Here is a 13,608-nt window from a genome sequence, read left to right on the forward strand (position 1 = left end):
TTCTATTCATTCTCTTTGAGGATGAGCCATAAAGGCAAGGAGTCGGGAGAATAGGAGGACGCCGAGGATGGAAATGCCGAGCCTGCATTAAACTTGGCAATTTTACTGTAGCCCGAGCCCCTGCATCTGCCAGCTGAAGGTGGAGTGCTTTAGAGCCATTCTCTTCGGATTGTGTTCGTGCACGGAGGATCGTGCAATTGTAAATCCCAGAAAATTAGCGAATAATTAATTAATAAATTAATTTTAATAAAAGAAATTAAAAATATTAATTTTATATTAAAATAGGATAGAACTAATTAAAACAAGAATTTTGACACTAATTAAAAAGAATTTGACTCAAGATTGGGTCGAACGGGACGAACCGAATTAACCGGACCTAAAATGGGCTAAGGCCCAATTCAACCCAGCCATAATTATCCAAAAACCCAGCTCCCCTTCTTCATTGCTCTTCATTCACGCTGCAACCTTTTGAGAAGGGGGAAGAAAAAAACAAAAATCCTAGCCCTTTAATCAAACCACCATAACTTCTTGCTCCGAACTCTGATCGCCGCACCGTTTGTGACCACGCGTCCAGCGCGTCGAGCTCTACGAATCTATCGGAACAATTTTATTGGTAAGCTTCATTCCCAATCCAGTTTCTCTTCCCTCTTATTTTTTGAAAATTATATAAGTGGTAGTGAGATTTTACTTCCTTGATGTTATAGGACTCGATTAGCTTGAGGAAAACATTCACTCTTGTTTGTGTGACACTTTGGTAAGGTGAGAATTTGAAGAATCATATCTGATCCTTTGATTTTACATGTTGGGTATTGAATTTGGTATTTGGGTATATGAATCATGTATTAGGTGTATGTGTATATATATGATGTGGAGCTATTAGAAGCTTGTTTGGAAACTTGGTGGGTGTTAGAGCTAAATTATGGTGTTAAATCTTTGCCTTCTCGGCTAAGAGGGTTACTTGGGATAATACGTGGAAATCGGCTAAGGTATGGTTTAGATTTTGCGTATTTAATATATAATGTTCTGTGAAAACTTAGGCTAATTGACTGTAAGATAAGAATGAATGTATGAGCATGTAAATTGTTTAGTGCCTAATGATAAATGATGAAGTCTTGACTTATTGTGGATATTGGTGTTGAATTGCTAAGTGATGAATTAGTGATGCTTGTAAGGTTAAGGGAATGGATAAGAATTGTGGTGGCATATTGGTGAATGTTGTGATTGAAGTAATGATTTCTTTTAGGTGTGAGAATATGTATGAATTGAGGTATATTTGATTGAGGTAGTATATGAAAAAAATGAATGTTGAATGATATGTTAATGAGGATTGGCAAATTAAAGGTAATGGTCTTGTGTGCAAAGTGGATCATATATATATATGAAGTTAATGTACTAGAATTGTTAAAATTTGGGGTTGATAGGTGGTGATTGAGTGTGGAGTGATGTTGTTATGATATTGTATAAGTTGAAGCTAAAATTACATGTTATAGGTTGATTTTGAAAGATCACTTGATGGAAAATGGAGGTTTTAAAGTTTTTGAAAAATTAGTTTTTGGTCAAACTTGGGCGAGCCATAACTTGGCTTTCGGACCCCTAAATGGTTTCAAACTTGTTTTGTATAAAAATTGGGTCCGTGAAGTTTATGCCGTTTGAAGAACGAATGAAAAATATTTTAAGATGAGAAAGTTATGTGCGTCAGAAGTTTGGGGTTAAAAAAAGGCAATTCTGCAGATTTTAGACTTGTTAAAAAATTTGGAAAAACGTACGCCATGCGTACGCGTGGCCTTGTTTTATGCAAAAACTAGATTTTGAGTTTTTTAACTGAATTTCGAACTTCTAAACCTCCGTTTTCATTCTTTTAGCCCTAAACTATAGTAGTAAGTCTAGTAATGAGCTGAAGCTAGGAAAATGTGATAACTTGAGAGTGAAGTAATAATCTTAAATGATGAACTAGGTACAAATTGCAATGATATGAGTTGTATGTATGAGATCAGGCTAAAACTATGGCTATAAAGAATGAATGTAAGGAAATGATGATGATAAATAATGAGATTTGGGATGACTATATGTGGCCGGAATGGTTGAGATGTGTATGTGGCCGAAATGGTCAAGATGGCAAGGTCTGGGTGTGATCCCGCTTGCGTATTAATTTGAAAATGTGTTCGGATGGCAAATTGAGGACGGAAGTTCCCTCTCTTGTCGTGATGTGGATGTGGGGAAGGTGGAAAGGCAATCTCCTTCGTATTGTTTTCCCCACATTCTTCTCTGGTTGCAAGGTGGAAAGGCACACTCCTTCGATGTGGAAAGGCATTCTCCTTCGTGAAACCTCCAGGAGATGGTAGAAAGGCACTCTCCTTCGTTTATGATCCTCTTGGAAACGCGCAACCTAGAGACCAATGTTTGGGTTAGCTACTAGATGTGTCGGGTTCTGGGAAAGGAACCGATACGTGAGCTCACGGCCAGTAGGATAGACATTCATCATATGCATTTTGTTTGTTTGTTTGCTTGATATGCCTTATTTGGGATTGCCTAACTCAATATATTATGATAATTGTGATAATTGCTACTTGCACTACTTGTTTCCTACCTGTGCTTGCAATTGCCTGTTTGTCTGTATTTGTAAAACCACTGGAGATGGAGGAACAGAGGAAAGGTGGACAGTTTGGGTGTTAAGATAAAGTTTAAGTTGAGTTTAGAATTCCCTAGACACCTACCCCTTTTATGGTTTCTGTTTAGTAATTTTAAGCTTTATAATATGAGTCTCGGCATTTTAGGATTGCCTCTGGCATTCCCAGGACCTTATATATTATGTGCGTGGCACCTTTACCATGCTAAGAACCTCCGGTTCTCACCCCATACTGTGTTGTTATTTTTAGATAAAGCGGAATAGTCTCTGGGTTTTATTTTGATGTACAGTCTTATATATATATATATATGTACTTAATTTTCTTCCGCATATCTTGTTTATTTTGTTTCCTCTTAAGGTCTAAGGAGAGCTAGGATTTTATCTTTGTATTTTGGGCATTTTGGGACAAGTTTATATGTATGTATGTATGTAAAATTCCTCCGGCCAGCCTTAGCTTCGCAGGCTGAGTTAGGAGCTTGTTAGTTTATACTCTTGATCCTCTGCTCTTATCTTTTGTACAATATGTTAGTGAACTTTAGATTTCTTCTCATGCAAGTAACCCTTATTTCTTAGAATACTACATTCTTTCAATTATTAACGTATGATATTTTATTTTAGAGGTCGTAATACCACACCACCTCTGTTTTACGACTTAAGCATAAAACTCTGTGTGGTAGGGTGTTACATTATGGTATCAGAGCAGTTCATTCCTGTAGAGCCTGAGGGTCGGACTGACTATGCTTTTGTGCATTCTCTGTGTATGTGTCTATATGCTTTTAGGATATCTGACTGATATACATAGCATAAACGTTCATGAGTATGCATTTGAGACTTGAAACACTAGACTTGCGATATTGAGACTGATCAACTTGATATCACTTGTTTGGGGTGTATAGGGACCAGATGTCGACTCGCAGACGCTGTCGCGGGCGAGGTGGAGGAAGAATAGGAAATGCTATTCCTGAAGCGACAGGGAATAATCCTAACCCTGTAGACTTTATGGCTGCCCTGAAAAATATGGGTGCGGGTATATAGGCGACAGCTGAAGCTCTGGGAAACCAAATGAACAATGTGAATAATGGAAATAATGGTGATGAAGGTCCAATGACACTTGCGTCTTTTCCGAAGGTTCACCCTCCGACCTTCAAAGGAACTTCAAACCCCACTGAGGTGGATAACTGGATTCAGGAAATGAAGCGGGAACTGTAGGTTTCCGAAGAGCAGTGGGTTGAATTTGGGACTTATCAACTACAAGGCGAGGCCCAGCATTGGTGGCAAGGAACACGGCGTATCCTACAACCAGACGGTGTTGTAATCTCTTGGGAAGTGTTCCGTGATAAACCCCGATTTCGTGATTTATCTTGTGCTTATTTTGGGTGATTTTACCACATTTTTTCACATTTATTCAATGAAATAGCATGGTTTTGTAATTCTCCATTGAATTTTACTTAAGTGTAAAAACAAGCTTTTTAGGCCCTAATTTGGTGATTTTAATTCACTTTAATTCCATTCGATACTTTGATGTGTGTGTTAAGTGATTTCAGGTTTATAAGGCAAGTATTGGATGGAAGAAATGAGTAGAAAAGCATACAAAGGGGAGAATGCATGAAGAAACAAAGATTGGAAATGCATCAAGGGACGCACACGCGCACAAGGCGCGCACGTGCAAAAGTGGTCTCGCCCAAAGACGCGCACGCGTACATGCCGCGTCTGCGCGGATGGAAAAATTTGCTCATTGACGCACACGCGCACATGGCGCGCACGCGCCCATACTCTTACATGGCCCACTTAAAGGCAAAACGCTGGGGCGATTTCTGAGCTGCCCAGGCCCAATTCCAACTTGTTTTTGAGTGTATTTCATGCAGAATTGAAGTCCAAGCAAAGGGGGAGCAATTAGTTTAGCCAACATGAACCTTTAGTTAGTTTTCTAGAGAGAGAAGCTCTCTCTTCTCTCTAGAACTAGGTTAGGATTAGGTTAGATTATTCTAAATTCATGTTTAATTACTTGATCTCATCTTGTTTCTTTTATAATTTCTCATTTCTACGTCTTGATTCTCTTAATTGTGATGTTAATTTCTCATTTTTCTCTCTTTTGTGACAATAAACTCATGTTGAATTTGATTTACTTTTAATGCAATTTAATTCTTGATGTTTCTTCATTGTTGATTTGAGTTGTTGACCTCAATTTTCTTGCACATTAGTAGTTGTTAGACGTTACTATTCTTGCAATTTATGAAGTTTACTTTTATTGCACTCTATGTGTTTGATGAAATGTTCTCTTTAGTTTTTGAGTAGTTTTGTCAACTCTTGGTCTAAGCCAAGGGAATTGGGTAATCTTGAGTCACTGGGTATGATGAAATTGGTGATTTGAGAACCCATGATGATCAATTTGATACCCATTAACGCTAACCCACTACTAAGTTAATTAGTAGGTAGGTTAGGACTTAAGGGTGGATGTGATCAAATCTATTTGACGTACTTCAAGCTTAGGAGTAAATGTTACGTACTTAAGGCTTTTGGGAAGTAGACTTAATAGGTTGGCCTCTCCTGATTATCAATATTCGGTTTGTTGACAAGGATGGTGATCCCAATTACTCAAGTCTTAGCCAAGAGTTCTTTATTTTGCTTTCTTTACTTACTTACTTAATTATCTTTCTTGCCATCGCATGAACCAAAACCCCCCCTCTTTACCCCTTCATAGCCAATAACTAAGCACTACATTGTTTCCTAGGGAGACGACCTAGAGTCTAAATACTCCGGTTAATTCTTATTTGGGGTTTGTTATTCGTGACAAAACCAAAATTTAGTTTGAATTGAGGATTGACTATTGGTTTGGACTATACTAACAACAAAATTATTTTGTGAAATTCCGAACCGGTATAAATCCAAGGTATCAAATTAATGGCGCCGTTGCCGGGGACACAATGGTGCTATGTTGTTGGCTATTGTACATATTGTGAATAGCTTGAATTTTGGTTTGTTTGCTAGTTTTTGCTAGTTTAGGATTTTATCTTCTTTTCTTATTAATCTTTGTTTTTATTTTTTCTTCACTATGAATTCTCATCCTTTTGGCTATGAGTGTAGTTCAAACTATGTTGTAGAAAATGAAAGCTCCAATGAGGATATGCATCAAGGATTTGGAATTCAAGGATGGGAGGAACCTCAAGCTTATAAATAACCTTCATGGCAACAACCTCCTACGAACTCTTATGGGTATAATCCTGATCCTAATGTATATCAATCCAATGTGTGTGATGACCCTCATTGTGGTTGTCAACCACAATCATCATATGCATGTGATCCCACTCCTCAATATAGCCATACACCATACTCACAAGCCTCACACCACCATTCGACTCCATATGACCATAACTCATACACACCATATCAACCATCATTTGAATCACATATAGAACCACCACCATCCCAATACCAATACTTTTAAGAACCACAAATTTCACATACACCACATCAAGAGTTCCACCAATATGAACCACCTTCCAATTACAACAATCTTCCCTCAACCAATGAACTCTCTCTTCTACCACCACCTCCCGACGAAGCCTTCATATTAGAACTGAGAGACCTTGAATCTCGCATCTTAAGGCGACAAGAGGAGGATGAAACTCAATTTAAGGATATAAGAGCAAGGATAGCTAGCATGGTAGAAGTCGTGAATCACCTAACATTCCACCTAAGCTTATGTACCCTAATTACTTCCATTGTTGAATATGGGGAAACTATCAAGGAGCCAAGTGAGGAAGTGAACTTGAAGCTCCATGGTGAGGAAGAAGAGTTGAAGCAAGAGGTGCAACAAGAGGAGAAGATAGAGATTAGCGAACAAAGGGAAGTAGTGAATGGATGTTTGGGATATGTTGAGCACATAAAAGATGTTGAGGAGGAGAGTAAAGTTGCGGAAGTAAATGGAAAGTTGAAGGAAAATGATCAAGAAGTGGATTCCATCACTAGTATTTTTTGCCCACATTGACCAATTCCCTTGACAATTTTGTTAAGCCTTTCCCCAGTGGACTAGAATGTGAGGTTGAGGAGGGTGTGCCACCTCCAAAACCCATTATAAGTGAAGAACTGGAAGAAGTATTCTAAGCAACAAGCCCTCCTGTCTATGATGATTCCGCATCAACATATGATCCTTTCGATTTTGAAGAGTCCTTCCCCAAAATGCTTATACTTGATGAGGAGGTAGACTTCACTAGACCTCCTATCTATGATGAAAGCGATGGGGAGGAGATAGAAGAAGTTGGTGAAGAAGAATGCAAACTTGAAGAAGCTTGGCAAGTAGAGGAACTTGAAGAACCTTGCCAAGTGATGGAAGCCTCTAGAAGAGGATGGACGGGAGTAGAGTATGCTTTATCAAGACCCTTGGGAACTCCTCCACCTAGTTCGTCATCCAATCCTCCGCTTGAGTGGGTAAAACTCCTAACTCTCAGCTTTATTATCCCACTTGAGTATAGTTTGCTTGAGACGGATGGCCAACTTAGGGCGCTTTGTGGAATTAAACGAAAGAGGAGGATGTTTAGTGGTTGGCGTTGTAAATCTAGATTCATTATGGTTGGAAGCTCAAAATTGAAGAACATGAATTGGTGTAATGCTCAATTAAATGGGCCAAGGAGAGTAGTTTGGTGCTTTCATGAGAATTCCACTTTCTCGTCGTCCGGACAAAGTCAAGGCAATCAGCTAGAAGATGGGTGCGAGGACAAGATATGGCATCCTGGATTACCCTATGAGAGTCAATTTTGGAAGCTCGTGTCTTGGAGAGGACCTCACTCAAGTTTAGTGAAGATGGTTGGAACTTCTGACAACCGATTAAAGGACAAGCACTCTTGGAGGTTCAAGGATGGATACAAGCATAAGCCACCTTGACAAGAAGCCTCCCAATGTCCAACTTAAGGACTTAAACTAAAAGCGCTTGGTGGGAGACACCCCGCCATGGTAAACTCTTTCCATTCTCTTGTAGATGTAATGAATGAATGAATCGAGTTCCATTGTGTATAATTTCTTTACTTCTTGGCATATTTTGCTTGCTTGCTAAGGTGTATATACATTCTATGCTTTAATTAGGGATGATTCTTTGAATTTGAGTTTTTGCTTGGCTTGCAAGTTCCCTCAATTTGTTTGGAAAATCCATAATATTTCAAAAATGTGTTTGATTTTGCATCTTAGTTGGTTTTAAAATTTTAGAGGAGGATGAGAAGGTTATGAGCCCTCTTTGATGCTCATCAAAAAAAAAAAAAAAAATAAGCCACGCGCAAGCGCAAAGTGCGCGCGCGCGTCGACTGCGCATTTTAACTATCTGGGCCAAGGACCAGAGAGTTGTGCCACTTTTGGGCCAACTCTGTGTCTCAACCCACGCGGACGCATGCTGTACGTGTCCGCGCCACTCCCTTTTTCACTACCCACACATTGGCGTGCTTGGCGCCTCCGCGCCCATTTCATAAGTTCAAGCCATCGACGCGCAAGCGCGCAGTACGCGTGCGCGTCGATGCGTTTTAGCATCACCCATGCCAAAGGACCCGAGAGTTGTGCTAACTCTGGGCCTCTTTTGTGCCTCTGGCCCAGCAGACCCGCATGGACGCGCACTGTATGCGTTCGCGCCAATCCCTAATTCTCCCATCTATGCGTAAGCGCGTATGGCGCTTCCACGCCAATCCTTAATTTCCTCCACCCACGCGGACGCGCACGGTGCGCGCACGCGTAGATTCGAATTTTTACTTACCTCAGGGACGCGAAGCCCTAGTGCATTCGCGCAACTGCCTCCATCCCTCTCATCTCTAATGTTCCATTCCCCTCCGTTGCCAACCATCACCCCTGTAACCACCAGCACTCCGGCACACCACCGCCTCCGTCGCCGTGCGCGCCCAGCTCTCTTCCTCGCTTTCCCTCTCTCTCACTCCATTTTCTCTGTCTCTGCTCTCTCTCACATCGGCTCTGTCTCTTTCGCACAACACCCCTGCTCCGCCGCGAGCCCAGCTGCGACTCTATTGTCGCCAGCGCTTGCTTCCCTGTGCCACCAGACCGCCGTTCTCCCTTCCCTGTCTTCTGTTTCATCTTTCAACTTCCTTACTCCCATGTTTCTGCTTCCCCTGTTCTGCTTCTCTTTTACCGCCTATTGTTAATATTAATTAATTAACTTAGTTAGTTAGTTTAGTTTACTTTAGGTGGTTAGCGAATCTGGGCTGAGTAGTGGATGTAGGCTTAATTGAATATTTTGCTGCTGTGTGAATTTGTTCTGTTTCGTTGAATTGCTCTGTTCTCTTAGATTGTTCTATGTTCATTTAAAAATGTTGATGCTGCTTGCTTGTGTTTGATTAATGAAAGGAACTGCTGCTGTTCTTTGTGCTGTTTGCTTTACTTTGCTGCTGCATCATTGGCTGTTTGTTATATCCATGTGAATTCATATATATGGTTTTGTGTTTTCAAGTATTAATGAACTCATATGGAACATGAATTTCTGTTTGAACTTGGGAAATAGCCAATTTACTACTGAAATGCTGCCGGATTTTTCCTAACCATGTTCCATGAATTAACAATGCTTTGATTGGTGTAACAAACTCTAGTTGATGATTTCTGTTTCAAATAGAATTTTGTTACCTAAAAGGTTTTGAAAAAATCCTCATGGGCATGTTTACAAGTTTTTGGTTATGCTTCCAATATTCTTTACTTGCTTGCAATGCTAATTTGCAATATGCATTGTATGATTAAGTAATTTTTCAGATTAACCATAAACTTGGTTTTCATTTAGAGTTAAGCCCAGCCTGCTTACTTTCACAAGATTGATGATTCTTTCTACCTATGTGGCCACTGTGATTCAATTCCTCTATACCCTCTGTGCCCTTGGTCACATGGTGCATAAAATTTTCAAATTTCATCTCAACCCTTGTGATTTGCATGCATTGTTGGAATTGGTGTTAAATATGCTTACATTACTTGTTTCTCAAGGTTTTGCTCTCACCAACACCAATTCACATAACTTTAGTGATCCTTGCATTGATTGATGGTTTGTTCCATATTAGTTGCTTTCTAGCTATACCGTATTCCATCATCAATGACTTGTTGCATTTCATGATTGTGAACGTGCTTATATTCTTACTTTGTACATTCCCTTTTGAATTGAGCTGGTAACCACCATATCCCTGATTTTCAAACTGATTTCTAACTTTAATCTGTTTAACCAACCAACTTCTTTTGGTTTTCAACCTAACTCTTTTAATCATTATTTTGGATATGGTGTTTCTTAGACTTGATGAACAAGTAATGTGTAAATGTGGTTTGAATTCTTGGTTTGAAGTTTGATTTGAATTCTGAATTCTGTTGCTTGCATTCCAAGAAATCTCCTTTCTTTATTCACTTCATGAATATGCTTACTTTGAGTGCTTTGTATCTATTTGGCTATTTGCTTATATTATATCATATCTATTTTTCAGGATGTCAGACAAAGGAAAGGCTATAGCCACTACTTCCAAAAAGAGGAGGCGCTCTAAGTCCTCTACCCCCTCTCTCTATGCAAATTATGCTAAAAATCCGCTGAATGAGGTGGACAAGGAAAATCAGCTGCTGCCACCCACTGATCCAATCAAATTCCCAAACCTCTACTGTGAGCTTCGCTTCTCTGACTTCCAGAAGAAAAATCTGAACATTAAGAAGAAACTACTCCTTCCCAATGATGTGAGGCGTGCCATTAACACCCGCATTCTGGAGTTAGGATTGGACTTTGTTGACAGAGATTTGGGGAGGGTGAACACTTCATGGGTGAGAGAATTTTATTGCAACTTCTTCCGAGCCAATATTAATTCAGTGCAGCTGCAGGGTAGAGAGATTTTGATCACTGAGGATGTTATTGGGGATGCACTGCTTTGCCACCATCGTCCTAATGAGACCTGCGCCTATAGGCAGGCAGAGGTAGCTATCCTCTCCATGACTTTTGACTATGAGGCGCTTAAGCGCGTGATTATCACTCCTGACGCTCCTTGGATGATGGATTTGAACAACAAAAAGCCCAAGGGGATGCGCTTTGCTTATCTAACGAAGGAGGCCAAGACTTGGCAGCATATCTTTGCCCACTTTGTCTTTCCCACCACTCACTTCTCAGAGATTATGATGGATATGCTGATTCTGATTGGGTGTGTGATAGAAGGGAAGGAGGTAAACTTCCCCCGACTGATCAGGCATAGTATGTAGAGAGCTCATATTTGCGGTTTGCTACCCTTCCCTCCACTGGTCACCAGCATGATTGAGCTGGCAGGTGTCCCGTGGGAGGATGATGATGTGACACCACCACCCCCAGATGACGATGATAAGGAGACTACCATTCCATGGGGTGGGTGGGTGCACGAGAAGCCCCCACTCAAACGCCATTCCCGAGATAGAGCAGTGGAGGAGGCAGCTCAGCCCTCATCGTCAGCAGCAGCCGCAACATCCTTACCACCACCACCACCAGCACCTGAGCCGACTTATCTATTGGTGCAGCACCTGCTTCGCTTCATGGAGCGCTTCGAGCGTCGCGTCATGTGATATCTTGACCGCATAGATCAGGTGTTCGCATCACAGGGCATTGAGCTTCCTCCACTTCCAGACTCTCCCGCCTCCGACGAGCAGGATCATGAGGAGGAGCATGGTAAGGAGCCGACACAGCAGGAGGCACCACCAGAGACGCAACCTCCGGAGGTCTAGCATGACATTCCAGAGCCACAACCAGTGCCACTTCCAGAGCCACAGCCAGTGCCACCTCTAGTCCCACAGCCCGAGCCTGAGCATGAGCCACAGCCCAGGGCATCGAGCTACCGTCGCTCCCAGACTCTTCCGCTTCTGACAAGCAGGATCAGGAGGAGGAGCCGGCTGAGGAGCCGACTCATCAGGATGCACCTCCAGAGACACAGGCCGCCACTGAGGTCCAGCAGCCTCCTGAGGATCTACAGCCACATCCAGAACCACAGCCAGTCCCAGTCCCACAGTCCGAGCCTGAGGAGCCCGGCGTGATTGTTGACCCCATCCCGAGCTTCAGCAGTAGCATCGAGGACGATGCTTGATTCTAAAGTGTGGGGAGGTCACCGTTCGTGACCGGTGTTTATATTTATGTGGTGAACTTTCGGACATCCATCTTTAGTTTCTGCTACTTTATGTTATTTTGCACTTTATATTTTAGATCATTTTGGGATGACTGTATATATTTGCTATTTTAGATACTCTTGTTTTGGTTGTTGCATACTTTTAGTATATATATGTTTCGCATCTTAGTTTTTGATTGTGATTAGAAAAGTGTTTTGGATTGATAAATTCTAATTAACCCTTTTTATATAAGAATTGTGTTTTGATTGAAAAAGGGGTAAACTAGGGAAATTTTTTTTTTAAAAAAATTTCTAAATCACAACATTGCATTAGAATATGCTTAGTCAATATGATGAAAATTTTCAAGAAATTTATTTTTAGGGTACCACCCAATTAGTTGAAAAATTTTTTTAGAACTTGCTTGAATTATATACTTATGGATAATGTTTTGAGCAAAGAACACAAGCATGTGAGGTTTGAGCCTAATTGTGTGGTTACATCCTACGACCACCTACTTTCATTCTTGTGTGCATTATTCTCTTTCTATGATTGTAATATTTGATTTGTTTGATTCTTTATATCCACTATTTTGTGTATACATGTAATTATATGATTGAGGCCATTGTTCAAATAGCTCAGTTACCCAAAATAACTTACCTTTTATCTTCCATTGTTAGCCAATTTTGAGCCTATGCTTAACCCATTTGTTCATTATTATAGCACATTACAAGCTTAAGTGAAAAATAATAAATGTCCCTTGTTTGGATCTTTGATTAGCTTAGGCTAGTGAGAGTGTTCATTACTTGATTTTGGGAAGGTCGGGTACATTGGTTAGACATAAAAGTGTATTTATGTTTTTGTTGAAAATTTCTCAAGAATTGGGTACATACTCATGTAGTAATCATATGTAAACCATATGCATTGATGTTCTTGTATATATTTAAAAAAAAATTAATTTTGCAACAAAAAGGGAACAAAGGGTCCCAATGTTTAAGGTTTCATAAATTCAATGCATATGTGAGGTATTAAAAAGGAATTGCATGAGTGTGTGAAAAGTGAAGAATGGATAGCTAGGTTTGTTTAGAATTGTTTAGGTTTTCATAGGTTAGGTGGGAAGTTTAAGTTAATCAAAGATTCAAATTTCAAACTCACTTGACCATATGCATCCTACCTTGACCCTAGCCCCATTACAACCTATGGGAAATCCTCTTGATATTTGTATGCATGCATAAAATAATTATTGATTGTTAGATGAAAAACAAATCTTGGAAAGCATGATTAGGAGAGAATTGAGTGAATCAACCCCATACACTTGAGTGCCTAGAGAGGATACACATCCGGTGAGGGTTCAATCGCTCAATTACATGATTCCACCCATGATCATCTTTTCTTGCAAGTTTGTGAACTCTTTCAATGATTCAATCCAATTGTGGTTTGCTTGATTGCTAATACCTTAGCCCTTGTGCTTGTATGTGTATTCTTGGAAATTGATTTATTTTGACTAAACCATTACATCATGAAAATAGATTGCATTTAGTTAGTTGCATTGAATAAATGTTAATACCCTTTGCTTCTTCTTGATTTTAGCATGAGGACATGCTTAGTTTAAGTGTGGGGAGATTTGATAAACCCCGATTTCGTGATTTATCTTGTGTTTATTTTGGGGGATTTTACCACCTTTTTCTACATTTATTCAATGAAATAGCATGGTTTTGTAATTCTCCCTTGAATTTTGCTTAAGTGTAAAAGCATGCTTTTTAGGCCCTAAATTAGTAATTTTGATTCACTTTAATTCCATTCAATGCCTTGATGTGTGTGTTGAGTGATTTCAGGTTTATAAGGCAAGTATTGGATGGAAGAAATGAGTAGAAAAGCATACAAAGGGGAGAATGCATGAAGAAACAAAGATTGGGAATGCA

This window comes from Arachis ipaensis, chromosome B10 (assembly GCF_000816755.2).
Source record: "Arachis ipaensis cultivar K30076 chromosome B10, Araip1.1, whole genome shotgun sequence".
NCBI lineage: Eukaryota > Viridiplantae > Streptophyta > Magnoliopsida > Fabales > Fabaceae > Arachis > Arachis ipaensis.